Here is a 14,983-nt window from a genome sequence, read left to right on the forward strand (position 1 = left end):
TGGAACTGGCAACCTTCCCTGGTGGGCCAACAAACAAGGCATGGAGGCCAAATCTATTTCCCTGGTGCTCCCTCCTGGCCTTGGCATCCAGAAGTTTGTTCCCTCTCTGTATACGGAGGTCTCTGTACTCTCTATGGCTAGTAGCCGTGCATCCGTCTAATCCTCTTGCAAAGCTACCTGGGCTTGTGGTCATCATTATGCCACAGACAGTGAATCCCGTAGTATACAGTGGAATCCTAAGAAAGGTTACTCCAGTACAAACCCATAGATTTCAGTGGATTTAGGCTGGAGTAGCTCTTTATAGGGTTGCCTTGTTAATTACTCATTGAAGAACTGAGTGTTTCATTTTATCTGTCCTGATCTACTGCCCGTGAACTTCATTGGGTACCCATGAGTTCTAGTGGTATGGGCAGCACCGGCTCTAGAGCCCGTGGTGCCCCAGGCAGGCTCCTTGCCCACTGCCCCACCACCACGGCCCCCCACTGCCCCCTGCCTTCCATCCCTCCCCGGCACTGCAACGCAGCACCATGCTCTATCTTGCCCCATCAGAGCATGCCACACCGAGACTGGGCCCTACCGGCTTTGATACGGGCAGTGCGCCATCTAATCCTTTGAAGCGCGCACAGAAGAAGGCTTCTCCCCCCTCCTTCCTGAAACCAGGGGGAGCGAAGCTTTCTCCCACGTGCCCTTCAAAGCATTAGATGGCACGCTGGCCACATCAAAGCCGGTAGGGGGCCTAGCCTCAGTGTGGTCTTCTGAACACACCGGGGGAGCGGGGGCAGGCAAAGCGCAAGGAAGGGAGGGGGTGGGCGGCGGTGATGGTGACAGTGGCAGGGGTTGGGTGGGAGGCAGGTAGGCAAACTAGGCAGTTGTCATGGGCACCGGGACGGGGGAGACCAATTTGGCACCTCCCTCCTCCCAGAGCCCTAGGCAACCATTTCGTTTGCCTAGCGAGCGAGCCAGCCCTGGGTATGGGAGAAGGTTATTTTGGGCTCTATATGTTAACTAGAATTTTTAAGTAATAGCAATTAAAAACCTTGAAACAGACAAAAAAAGATTTGGTACATAAAGCGGCAAAAGACTCCTACAGATCTGTCACACCATATGGCACAGAACATTCTGGATTTTTAAAAAAGAAAATAAAAATGAACAGAAAACATACAATAAACCTCACTGACAGTCATAGTGTTGTATTTCTTATAGATCAGATCAGCTTTTGACCATATAAAATGACCTTCTGAGAGGAAAATAATGTAAACTGGGAATTATTTTATCAATTGGATTAATTGGATTGAGGAACCGAAAGCACAAGTAATTGTCCATGGAATCCTGTACAAGGACAGGCAAAGAACCGGACAAGGTTACTTTTCTTCCTGTCTGTTTGCAGGAGCAACTGAAACTCTAGCCGTGAAAATTACAAATGGCCAGGGATAAGAGGAATTCGTGACAGAAATAAAGACATCTCCAAATAACAGATATAATGATTAGCTGCCAGCGCATAATCTCTTCATTAAGACGGTATGAGGTAGTTTAAGATCAGAATATAGCAGCTGGCTCTCAGATAAATTTGGGGAAATTAGAATTATTGAACGCTTCACCGATAACGGGGTTTTAAGGCATTGTGTTAGCTTGAGAAATAAAAAACATAAAACATCTTGGAATCTCATTGAAGGAAGGCTTGACAAAACTATATGAACCTAGTTATACAGTTATATCCTTGGAACTTTTTAAGAACTGGTCTGGTTGGGTGTCAGAAGATGATGAATGGGGGACATCAGGGGTGGAATTCTAGCAGTAGTTCCTTTGCATATTAGGCCACACACTCTTGGTGTAACCAATCCTCCAAGAGCTTACGAGCCTTGTAAGCTCTTGGAGGATTGGTTACATCAGGGGTGTGTGGCCTAATATCCAAAGGAGCTCCTGCTAGAATTCCACCCCTGGGGGACATAAACCGAAGTGGGGGGTGTAAACCCAGAATCAGCTAGTAGTCAAGGAATATTCACTCACAAAATTAGAGATTTGCTTAAAATTGCTACTAATTTTTTCCTTTTTCCTTTTTATTTGTGTTACGACTGGTATAGATGTGTGCATATTAAGACTTGCAGTATTTACTTTTCATGTCTTTCTAATGTATCTTGAATTATGCTTCCTTTATGGTATTATGAAATTCAGAATGTAACTTTCTTATTTGTATCCCTCCCCCTTCCATTTCCCTTTGTCCTTCCCTTTTTAAAAAAAACTTAATAAAACTTGTTCTAGCAGGAGAAAATTAAAGATATGGACAAACAAAATGCGGGAAACCAGTGTGTTGAAGTAGTTAGAGCAGGGATGTCAAACTCATTTGTTATGAGGGCCGGATCTGACATAAATGGGACCTTGTCAGGCTGGGCCAGGTTGTGTCGGGCTGGGCCATGTGTGCACCTATTTAAGATTAGGTAGCAGAGATATAAACTTTTTAAAGGACACAGACAAACACAACTAAAGATTCTTTAAAAAAAATAAAACTTAAAATAAAACATGTCTAAAACATTAGCCCCTGTTGATCTTAAAGGTACTTTCTTTGTATTTCTCCTATGGGATCCAGGGAACTGGACAAAGGAAGCTCTGGCTCTTTCCCTCCCTCCCCAGGGGACCAGGCGGGGGAGGAGCCTCAGCCAATGGAGAAAATCAAGTTTTTGCTCTGTAGCTCTGCTGTGCGATTGAGGGAGTCTTTTAAAGCAAGTTGAGATGCAGAAGGAAGCAAGAGAGAGGGAGAAGAAAGCAGACATGAGCCAGTTGCTCGGGGGCCTGATAGGAACCCTCTGGAGGCCTGATTCGGCCCCTGAGCTATATGTTTGACACCCCTGAGTTAGAGTGTTGGCCAAGGATCTTTCTAGAAACTTTCTTAGTGACTGGAGCCCATTCAGTCACTCCTTTTCAGCCTAAACTACCTCACAAGCCTATTGTTAGGAGAATAAAATAGAGGAGGGGAGAATTATACTATAAGATACTTTAGGTCCACATTGGGGAGAAAAGCAGTGTATACAGGCCTTTTTTTGTAGCAGGAACTCCTTCACATATTAGGCCACACCTCTCTGATGTAGCCAATCCTCCAAGAGCTTACAGAGCTCTTAATACAGGGCCTACTGTAAGCTCCAGGGAGAGTGGCCTAACATGCAAAAAAGTTTCTGCTATAAAAAAGCACTGATTGTATAAACAAATAAATACAGTGTGCTCTTTCTTTCTTTCTTTCTTTCTTTCTTTCTTTCTTTCTTTCTTTCTTTCTTTCTTTCTTTCTTTCTTTCTTTCTTTCTCTTTCATATTGGATTAATTCTCCTTATGCTTCAATTGTGAGGCATGGTGAAAGCTATTTCTCAGCCCACAGAATACAGAAATGAAATAAGGTTTGCTGTTGAAAATGTAACAATCTATTTGCATTTTTAGAACATGTGCAGTGCATGTAGCTGAGGCTGGCAGGTGATTGGGACATGATAACAGATAGTGCATATGAATGCATGAGTATCTGGACAAAAAATGCATCTGGACAAAAAAAAAGATAAGATTGTTCATTACGAATCTGTTAATGGCTGCAAAAATAGTGAATGCAAGGTGCTTGGGATTGAATGGCAAATCAGAACAAACAGAATTTATGCAAGAAAGTTCTCTTTGTAGCCAAATTGGAGAAATCATATATTAGAAAATGCAAATCAGGAGGGTTTGTTAATATTTCCCAAAAACTAGGTGCTGAATTATTGAAGTAGATGTGAAGTATTTCAAATCCAGATCAGGTTTTAATATTTTATAGTAGAACTGTGCAAATGCATATTTAATACAGTGCACCAGTGGTATGCCTTGCCAGTATTGTTTTTTTAAATGTTAATTTTTTTTCTTCCTCATTGGTCATCATGGCATTTAGTCATTTTAAAAGGCTGGGAGGAGCGGTGGAGGCAAGGGAGAACTCCATTTAAAAAAATCTAAAGAGTTTTTATGTACTTCAAGCTTTAACGAAGTAATTTATGTGAAAAGGAAATGCTTCACAAGAGGTGTCAAACATGTGGACCAGTGGCCGAATCAGGCCCCCGAAGGGTTCCTATCAGGCCCTCGAACAACTGGCTGTCATCTGCTTCCTTCTCCCTCTCTCTTGAGGGAGAAGGAAGCAGATGACAGCCAGTTGTTCGGGGCCTGATAGGAACCCTTCGGGGGCCTGATTCGGCCACTGGTCCACAAGTTCCTTCTGCATAACAGCTTGCTTTGCAAGGTTTACTCAATCGCACAGGAGCTACAGAGCAAAACCTCTGTTTTCTCCATTGGTTGAGGCTCCTCCCTTGGAAAGGAAGGGGAGGAAGGCAGAGCTTGTTTTTCCAAGCTCTCTGTAAGCTCCAGGAGGATTGGCTGCATCTTGGGGGGGGGGGGGGCAGGGCTGGCCCTAGTCTACCTGACACTCTAGGCAAAGCTAACTTCTGCTCCCCCCGCACTGATAATGTCTCCAAATCATGTGGGGGACACCCAATTCAGTGCCCCCAAAAGGTTGGCGCCCCAGACAATCACCTAGTTTGCCTAGTGGCAGGGCTGGCCCTGGGTTGGCCTAACATGCAAAGGAGTTCCTGCTACAAAAAAAGCCCTGCTTAGAGGGGTGGACTCCAATCCAATCCAATTAATGTTCCTTCTACCATTGTCATGAACAGGAGCCACGTAATCAGCTAAAGCAAACCAGGCAAAGGAATGGGTTCAGTGCAAAGGAATTGGCTCCTGTGACATAAAATATAAAGCTGTAGTTGCGCATGGGAGTTCTCTCTCTCTCTCTCTCCCCCTCCCTCCTTGTATTTCAAATTTGTATTAAGTTTCAAACAGGGAAAATTGTTCATGTGGGAAAAGAGTAAGGGAAAGAATACAAAAAAGAAAAATAGAATACAATTATTTCTACTTTAAAAAAGAAAAAGAAGTATATAGTTCATTATACCTGCAAGTCTTCAGAATTATTACATAAGTATTACCTTTAGATTCTACAAACATTTTGTGAACTTTTAGTATTTTTATAAAATCCTACTGTTTTGCAAAGTATTTAATAAAAAGGTAAAGGTAGTCCCCTGTGCAAGCACCAGTCATTTCCGACTCTGGGGTGACGTCACATCACGACGTTTTCACGGCAGACTTTTTACGGGGTGGTTTGCCATTGCCTTCCCCAGTCATCTACACTTTCCCCCCAGCAAGCTGAGGACTTATTTGACCGACCTTGGAAGGATGGAAGGCTGAATCAACCTGGAGCCAGCTACCTGAACCTAGCTTCTGCTGGGATCAAACTCAGGCCGGGAGCAGAGAGTTCAGACTGCAGTACTGCAGCTTTACCACTCTGCGCCAAATTTATATTTGCCATATTACAAAAGCAGATCAAAATATCCTTATTCTCTAAAACAAAAGAAAAGGAAGGAAAGGGCAAGAAATCCTGGTCTTCAATACAAGCTTATTAACCACCAATATAAAACAGCTCCAGCTGTGTTCCTTCATCTAAGTTAAATACCAGAAATTTTCAAGGCTAGAGATAAGGGGGATCAAGAGAAAACTCAAAGTTGAAAAGTTATTTCTCAGAAGCCACTTTTGTTATTAGCCTTGATCCAGCATTGGTATCTTGATCACTGGGCAGACATAATGGAGGAGAGACAAGCCTTGCTGCGTAGTGAGCATGGCAGCAGGAAGGCAGCCTGTTCTTCATTTTCCTAATTGCCTTTTCTTCCCTTACAATACCAGCATTGGTTGAGCTTTGGTAGGGCTTTCTTTGAGCAGGAATGCACAGGAATGCAGTTTGGTGTCAGGAGGTGTGGCCTAATATGCAAATAAGCTTTTGCATTTTCTTTCAAGAGCCTTGTGTGAAACAACGGTGATGTCAGGGGTAATGTTCCCTCTCAGCTGTGGAGTCTTGTGAGCAAAAATTCTACTTTGTGAGCTACTGGCATTAAGGTTGTGAGCTACTGGCATTAAAGTTGTGAGCTACTGCATAAATTAATTTGCTCTAAGGCCATTTTTCCTGAGTTGAGATAAAACATGTGAGCTGGAGGCTAAAAAATTCTGACCTAGCTCACACTAACTCAGCTTAGAGGGAACACTGGTCAGGGGTGTGGCCTAATATGCAAATTAGTTCCTGCCGGGCTATTTCTACCAAAAAAAGCCCTGAGATTTGGTGGACATAAAATGGACCTGCTACGTTCATAGAGGATGGCCCTGTCCAGGGGTGGAATTCTAGCAGGAGCTCCTTTGCATTAGGCCACATACCCCTGATGTAGCCAATCGTTCAAGAGCTTACAAGGCTCTTTTTCATAAGCTCTTGGAGGATTGGCTAAATCAGCAAAAAAATCAAGACATGGAAAACTTTCAAGAAGAAGGGATTTTAAATTGTTTTTCTCTCTGTAGGTAATTGCCTAATATGGAACTCTTAACAAGAACTGATATGCGATTTTAAAAGGCCAAGTGAGATCCTCGGGACATATTGGGTTGGTTCATCTCAGAGCAATATGGATATAGGAGTTATAGTATTCGAAAGCTTTAAAAAGAACTCGACATAAATAAACAATTAATTTGGATCAATTTGTAAAGTCAGACAACATAATTATTTTGTAATCTGGTAGATCTGTTTTTAATATGTTTTTTTGGAAAAACTGTTTATATCAAGACAGATAAACGGGGGGGGGGGTTGTTCATCACTTCTTTATCTCTCTACTCTTAACGTTACTTTAAATTTGTTTTTTTCCCTTTCTCTGCTTGAAATAAGTAAGTTAGAAGGATAAAGGGATATTTATTTTTTATGCTTATCCAAATGCTGATATTGCTGAAATAATGAGACTGCCTGTACTTTTAATATGGTTAAGCTTAGCCAGATTTGTGATGTGATTTCTCTGACTTCTTATATTTATATGTACTGAAGAAGAATAGTTTAGACTTCTATTTTAAAGAAGAGATTAATTAAAAATGTATAATGGAAAATGAGGACGGTAGAATATATGGGGAAAATTCAATACTTGCAGGTAGAAAGAACTGGTTATTTTGTTCTGAGGTAGAAATGTAACTGATATATATGTAGCTTCCTCTGTTTCTGGTTTCCTATTCTGTGCCCACCCTTTCTGTATCTTTGCACATGCTTTTTCTTTTTAAAAGCAATAAAATTATAAAATTCAAAAAAAAAACAACAAGAAGAGTGGATTATTTTAGTTGATTGAAGTTATTTATTAAAATAAGGTCATCAAACTAGCAACTATTTCATCCTTTAAGTACTAGGACCCCATAGCGAATCTCCTGAAGGAGGAGACTGCATGTTCCTACAGAGATTTTTCTTCCTCTTCTCAGTGCAGTCTCAGGGAATGAGTGGACTGGCAATGGTAGCACTGATGCAGTGGATGCTTTCCTCTATCATTTCTCAATAGTATTGGCAACTGGCCAGAAGCAAAATGAGAAGGAGCCACATGGGAAAGAAGAAGAAGAGGAGGAGTTGGGTTTTAAACCATGTTTTTCACTACCTGAAGGAGTTTCAGAGTGGCTTACAATTGCCTTCCCCACAACAGACACCTGTGAGGCAGGTGGGGCTGAAAGAACCCTGAGAAAACTGGGACTGGCCCAAGGTCCCTCAACAGGCTTCATGTGGAAGAGTGGATAATCAAACACAGTTCTCCAGATGTCTGGGGAGAACAGAGACCTCATTTGGGTACAATGCCACAGAGTCCACCCTCCAAAGCATCCGTTTTGTCAAGGGGAACTGATTTCTGTATTAAGAACATAAGATACGCCATGTTTTATCAGGCCAACACTCTGCGTCACACAGTGGTAAAAAAAATCAGGTGCCATCAGGAGGTCCCTCAGTGGAGAGAAGCTGTAATCCCAGGAGATCTCCAGGTCTGACCAAGAGGCTGGAACCCTATTCCTAAAACATGGGTCAGGTGCTGCTCAGAAAAGCCTCAGGTAGCATGTCAAAATGGGATTGCCAACTTTAAGTTGGGAAATTCCTGGAGATTTGGGGGTGGAGCCTGGAGAGGGCAGAGTATGGGGAGGGGAGGGTCCTCAGCATGGTATAATGTAAGGCTGCCAAGCCCCCGATCCAGGCGGGGGTTTCCCTGCCTGGGAGGTTCCCAACCCGCTGGCCCACATTGGGCTGGTGGGGGGAACCTCCCCTTACATCACCGGCGCAAAGACGTCACCAGGAAGTGATGTCATCGTGATGGCATGCGACATCTACTCTAGGCATTTCTGGGGAAACTCTATGGTTTTCCTGGACACTCTAGCCATTTGGGAGGTAAAAGTCTATGGTACAAATAGGTACCATAGAGTTTTCCCCTCCCAAATGGCTAGAGCATCCGTGAAAACCATAGACTTTTCCCAGAAACGTGTAGAGTGGCCGTACGCAACATCACCAACATGATGATGTCACTTCTGGGGTGACGTAATTGTGTCGCACATGTGGTTTGCATGCACACAAAAGTCCCCCACTGCAGAACAAGGGGGACTTGGGAACCCTAGTATAATGACTTAGAGTCCACCCAGCCATTTTCTCCAGGAAAACTGATCTCTGAAGCCTGGAGATCAGTTGAAAGTCCAGGAGATCTTCAGGACCCACCAGGAGGTTGGTAGCCCTATCAAAGAACCACATGTATCTTCTGACTCGCTAACCAAATATCAGCGCTCTGTAGGCTAAAGTCTTTTCACAGCTTGACCTGAATTTTCAGCCGCTTCTCACAGAGAGGACGCTGGTTCATCAGTCTTCGTGCTGACAGAGGTAATTGGCAGATAATCTGTGTAAAAAAGCAATGACAGTAATTCTAGCAATGCAGACACGTCAAACAGTTTCAGTATGATTTGGAGATCATTGCATGGTTCTATATTTAGGAGCCGATATTTCTGAGGAAAAAGGTGAAGCAGTGATTACTACTGATGGGGATCGCAGAGGAAAAGAAACTGTTGTAAAAATGGAACGTTCCTAGAAAAGGGAGAGGTCAATATGAGCCAAGACAGCTCATTTAGGCATGCAGAACCAACAGGTGTGGTTTGTATTAGAAGTACAGCGGTGGTGAATAACAGGAATCGCCTATGGTAAAAAATTCTGTGCAGTTTAAGCGGGGTTCTTGGATCATTTTTGCTATGAGTGTTCAGTGCAAAAAACCAACCATCTTCTCGTGAAACATCTTTGTGTAACTCAATTTTATTGTTTTTGCAATATATTGAAAAGTATTCATCAAACATATACTTAAGAGTAATAACCAACACCCTACAAAATTTCCTCCTCCCCCCACATCCTCTTTTTCATGACCTCCGTCGATGTTCAAAACAATTAAAAGGAAAATAAAGGTAAAATTCACAATTATAGAATCTTCACTAAGATTACATTTACCTTAACACTTGATAAACCAAGACTATGTAATACTTATTATTATAGTTGACCCTCTATTTTTCTCATAATCTAACCCTCTGCTGAATTACATATTAAATATAAAGTCAATATTTGCAGCTTTATCTTCTCAATAAAAATTCAGCTAATATTATCAAAAATCACTGTCTCTTCACTTTCCATTGTTTTTTGATATATTTTTGAAATTTCACCCAATCATATTTAATTGTTTCTGAATTACAGTCTTTTAAGATTCTAGTGAGCTTGTCCATTTCACTCCAGTGTAGTACTTTTAAGATCCAGTCCCATTTCTCTGATATTTTATCTTGCTTCCACATCTGCACATATAATGTCCTTGCAGCTGAAAGCAAATACCACACCAATGTTCTATCTCGCTTCGGAAAACTTTCAATTTGTTATCCCACCAAAAAAAAATCTGGTGCTCTCTTGATGTTATAACCCAAGATTTTCGAAATCTCTTGTTGAATCATTTGCCAGAATTGTTTCGCTTTCTCACAAGTCCACCACATATGGTAGAAAGAACCTTCATGTTTTTTGCACTTCCAACACCTATCTGATATTTGATTATTCATCTTTGCCAGTTTCTTAGGTGTCATGTACCACCTATACAACATTTTCAAGCAATTCTCTTTTATGTTATAGCACGTCGATATTTTCATAGAGTTCTTCCATAGGTGTTCCCATGTCTCCATTTGTATTTCTTTATTCATATTTATTGCCCATTTTAGCATTTGAAGTTTCACTACTTCATCTTCTGTAGACCATTTCAATAATAACTTATAAATCTTTGAAATCAATTTTTTGTCCTCGCCCAACAGCATTTTTTCCAGTTCTGCTTGATCTTATCTTACCCCTGTATTTCTAATATCCTGCTCCATCAAACTTTTAATTTGTCGCAATTGAAACCAATTAAATTTATCCTGCAATTCTTCCGCCGATTTCAGTTCCACCTTGCCTCCCTGTATTTTTAGCAGTTGTTTATATGATAATCATTTATCTTCCTGTGGATCTGAAGACAACTTTATAACTTCTGTTGGCACAATCCATAATGGTTTTCTCTCATCCCCGTATTTGTTATATTTTTTCCAAGTATTCAACAAGTTTCTTCTTATATGATGTGAGAAAAATCCATCCATCTTCTCCTTTCCATAATATATGTAAGCATGCCAACCAAAAATATTTCCATGGCCTTCTAATGCCAATAATTTTCTGTTAAGTAAAGTTATCCAGTCCTTAATCCAAACCAAACATACTGCATCATGATATAACTTAAGGTCAGGCAATTGGAAACCACCCCTTTGTTTCGCATCTGTCAGAATTTTCATTTTAATTCTTGGTTTTTTACCCGCCCATACAAATTCTGAGATTTTTTTTTTGCCAAAAATTGAATTGTTTCTTATCTTTCACTATTGGAATTGTTTGAAAAAGAAACATCATTCTTGGTAGAACATTCATTTTAATTGCAGAGATCCTACCCAGCATAGACATATTCAGTTTGTTCCATTTTAACATATCTTCTTCAATTTTGTGCCAGAGCTTTTCGTAATTGTTTTTATACAAATCAATATTTCTCATCGTGATCTCTACACCTAAATATTTTACTTTTGAGGTAACTTCACATCCAGTTAAGCTTTGTAATTCTTTCTGTTTGCTCAATGGCAGATTCTTACTTAAGATTTTTTATTTTTCTTTATTAATATGAAAGCCTGCCAGCTCTCCATACTCTTTAATTTTATTTAACAGCAAGGGTGTCACTTGTAGTGGGCTTTCATTGATAAACATAACATCATCTGCAAACGCCCTATATTTATAAGAAAAACCTTTCAATTTCAACCCCTCTATTTCTTTGTCCTTTTTGATTTGCATCAGCAAATCCATCAGGTCCATCAGTGTCTATTAGCCACAGCGTATTGTTGGAACTCTCTGTCTGGGGCAGTGATGCTCTGTATTCTTGGTGCTTAGGGGGTCCACAGTGGGAGGGCTTCTAGTGTCCTGGCCTCACTGATGGACCTCCTGATGGCACCTGGGGGTTTTTTGGTCACTGTGTGACACAGAGTGTTGGACTGGATGGGCCATTGGCCTGATCCAACATTGTTTGTCTATAGATCCAAGTGGGCAGCCGTGTTGGTCTGAAGTAGTTGGACAAAGCAGAAGTCAAGTCCACCTTTAAGACCAACCAAGTTTTATTCAGAGCATAAGCTTTTGTGTGCTCTGGCTTACCATGTGATCAGTCTGCATACTTAATGAACAAACTGCTTGTATTTCAGCCCACAATACCTGATCCCCTCGTCTGATGAAGTGTGCTTAGAGAGCACATGAAAGCTTCCTTCTGAATAAAACTCTGTTGGTCTTAAAGGTGCACCTTGACTCCTGCTTTGTTCAATGGCTTGTCTATGTTCTTATGTAGTCCAGTTCCCTGCACAATTTAGGAAATTTACAACTATTCCCCACCTACTCCCCCAGTAACCCATGCTCTATGCCCAGAAGATCTTTCCTGCTTTCCCCCTAGTAGCCTCTAAGGTACCTGAACGGGAATTAGCTAAAGGAGATAGAGTGAGAGGTGGGTAACTGGGATTGCCACCAAAGTATTCCAGGATCTGCCCCTATGAGAACTTTTGGAAATAGCCAGGCTGATGCTCAACTGGTTGGGTTTTTATTGAAAACAAAAGTGGAGTCTGCCTGTCTTGGGTAACACAAAGTGCTACTGGACTTGAATCCAGCTCTTCTACTACAGACTAGCACAGGTTCCTTCCTGAAATTGATAGTGCTATTAGTCTCCCTGTTAAAGGTTGTTCCATAATTGTGAGACTACCACCAAAAAGGCTCTCTCTTGTGTGCCCACCAAACAAGCCTGTTTAATTGGTGGGACACTTAGGAGGGTCTCTCCCTGTGATCTTAGCCCCTGGGTAGGAACGCATGGAAGAAGACAGTCCTTCAGATAGCCTGGTCCCAAGCCTTGTAAAGCTTTAAAGGACAAAGCCAAAACCTTGCATTTGGCACACAAGTGGATTGGTAGCTAGTATGGTTGCCAAGTCTCCTCAGCATTGCAGCAGGGGAATTTAAGGGGCATTCTGGGGTTGGTGAGATGTAGCATGTGATGTCCCCATGTTATGATGCCACTTGGAAGTAATGTCATTATGCCAGCAATGTTTCACATGATGCTCTGGGTTTTGGGCAAAACTCTATGGGGGTTTTTTTTGCCTTCAAAACCATAGAGTTTGCTCCAAAATCAGAGCATTGCCCTGCAATGTCCACAGTGTGATGATATCAACCAGAAGTGACATCGCTGGGCCAGGGACATCATGCAGTGGCATCTCTGTTTAGGGACAAGGTTTCCCCTGCTGGCCAAGTGGCTGGTGGTGGATCAAAGCCCCCAAAAGTGAGGGAACCCCCACTGGGACCTGGGGCTGAGAACCCTAGTAGCCACTGCAATTGCTGTAATATCACGGTTACATGTTCCACATAGCTGGCTCCAAGCAGCAGTCTAGTCACAGTGTTCTGCACTAGAACTAGTTCCAAACACTCTACAAGGGTAGCCCCCCACATTGCAATAATCCAGTCTAGATGTAACTAAGGCATGCATCTAACTGTAACTAAGGCTAGATGTGACTGAACCAGGTACACACACAGCTGATGCACCTGCTCAGGGGTGGAATATCCAGGGCTGGAATTCTAGCAGGTGCTCCTTTGCATATTAGGCCACACGCCTCTGATGTAGTCAATCCTCCAAGAGCTTACAAAAAAAGAGCCTTTTAAGTTCTTGGAGGATTGGTTACATCAGGAGGGTGTGGCCTAATATGCAAAGGAGCACCTGTTAAAATTCCACCCCTGGATGACCCTCACCTCATTCAGTCTGATGTGAATGGAACAGACATATGAATAAACAAACGGGGCTCCCCTCTGCACAATGTGGCTGGTTCTATGTCTCATTATAGCTTTTGGCAGGGGTGGAACTCTAGCAGGAGCTTCTTTGCATATTAGCCACACACCCCTGATGTAGCCAATCCTCCAAAAGCTTACAAAAAAGAGCCTTGTAAGCTCTTGGAGGATTGGCTACATCAGGAGGGTGTGGTCTAATATGCAAAGGAGTTCTTGCTAGAATTCCACCCCTGGCTTTTTGAGCTAGGTTTAGGGAGAAAGATGGACTTTTCTTACAGGGCCTACTGTAAGCTCCAGGAGGATTGGCTACATCAGGGGTGTGTGGCCTAATATGCAAAAGAGCTCCTGCTAGAATTCCACCCCTGCATCTGCTGAGGTTGAGCCACAGAAGCTCCTGGTTTTCTAAGGTGCCTGCAGTGTTGATCAGCACTCCCAAGCTGAAAAACTGGTTTTTCAAGGTGAATGGAGACCCTATCAAAGTCAGCAAAGATCGCAAGTCCCTGGTCTGCTGTACGACTAAACCAGAGAACCTCCGTCTTGTCAGGATTAAGTTTCAGCTTTTTCACCCCAATCCTGCCTATTACTGACTACAAGCACTGGTTCAGAATATCAACAACATCCAGGAGTGGCCAAACTGCGTCTCAGGAGCCACATGTGGCTCTTTCATCCATATTGTGTGGCTCTTGAAGCCCCCTCCGCCTTGTCAGGTGGCTTGGAGAAGGCATTTATCTCTTTAAATCACTTCTCCAAGCTGAGCTAGCCAGGAGCTTGGAGAATGCATTTAAAGTTAAAGTTACTTTCTTTCTGCCTCTTCCTCCCTCCCATCTATTTTCCTTCCTTGCTTCCTTCCTTGCTTCTCTCAGACATCAGGCATTCATGTCTTACAGCTCTCAGATATTTGACTTTTATTCTGTGTGGCTCTTACACTAAGTAAGTTTGGCCATTCCTGGCAACATCCTTGGAATTAGAAGGAAAAGAAATTATTATTAGATCAGATATTTTGACTCCTCAGGCAGTTATCCCTCCAGTGAGTGGCCTCATCTGCCCTTTGAAAGCAAAGCATTTCTATTGGTAATTGTAGCATTCCACTTAAAACATTCAGTAACTGCAAATCAAAAAATCTTGTGTATGTCATCATCTGCCCTCGTTCTTTGATGCATGGGGGGACAACCACCCGCCCCATCAAGGTGTGGATCATGGAACACCAGTCCAGGGTGAGGAATAAGGTTTTAGAAGCCCCTCAGCTACCCACTATGTTGAGAAAAATCATTCTGTGGAAGAAATACGATTTGCGGTGATTGACAAATATTCTGGGTCCCTTAAGAATTCTTTGGAAGTGCAATAACCTTTGTTATGTGAAAAGACGTACTGGATATTTAAATTAAATACTCTCACACCTTTTGGTTTAAATAGTTTTATTGATTATTCTTGTTATTTTTAGATTTGTGAATTATGTTGGTATACGTCCACAGGTGTTTGTGATTACTAGGCATTGTGAGCATAAATGAGTATGCTGCACTCTCTTAGTTGAGATTGCTATCTCCGAAGAACTGATGCTTGTAATGCTGAAGAAATAAGAAGTGTTGTTGAGTTATAATCAGGGCTTTTTTCTAGCCGGAGCTCCTTTGCATATGAGGCCACACCCACCTGATGTAGCCAATCCTCCTGGAGCTTACAGTAGAACTTGTACTATGGCTGCCAAGCCCCCAGTCTGGGTGGGGGGTTCTCCCATCCTGGAGG

Source organism: Heteronotia binoei, chromosome 16 (genome assembly GCF_032191835.1).
Source record: "Heteronotia binoei isolate CCM8104 ecotype False Entrance Well chromosome 16, APGP_CSIRO_Hbin_v1, whole genome shotgun sequence".
Taxonomy (NCBI): Eukaryota; Metazoa; Chordata; class Lepidosauria; order Squamata; family Gekkonidae; genus Heteronotia; species Heteronotia binoei.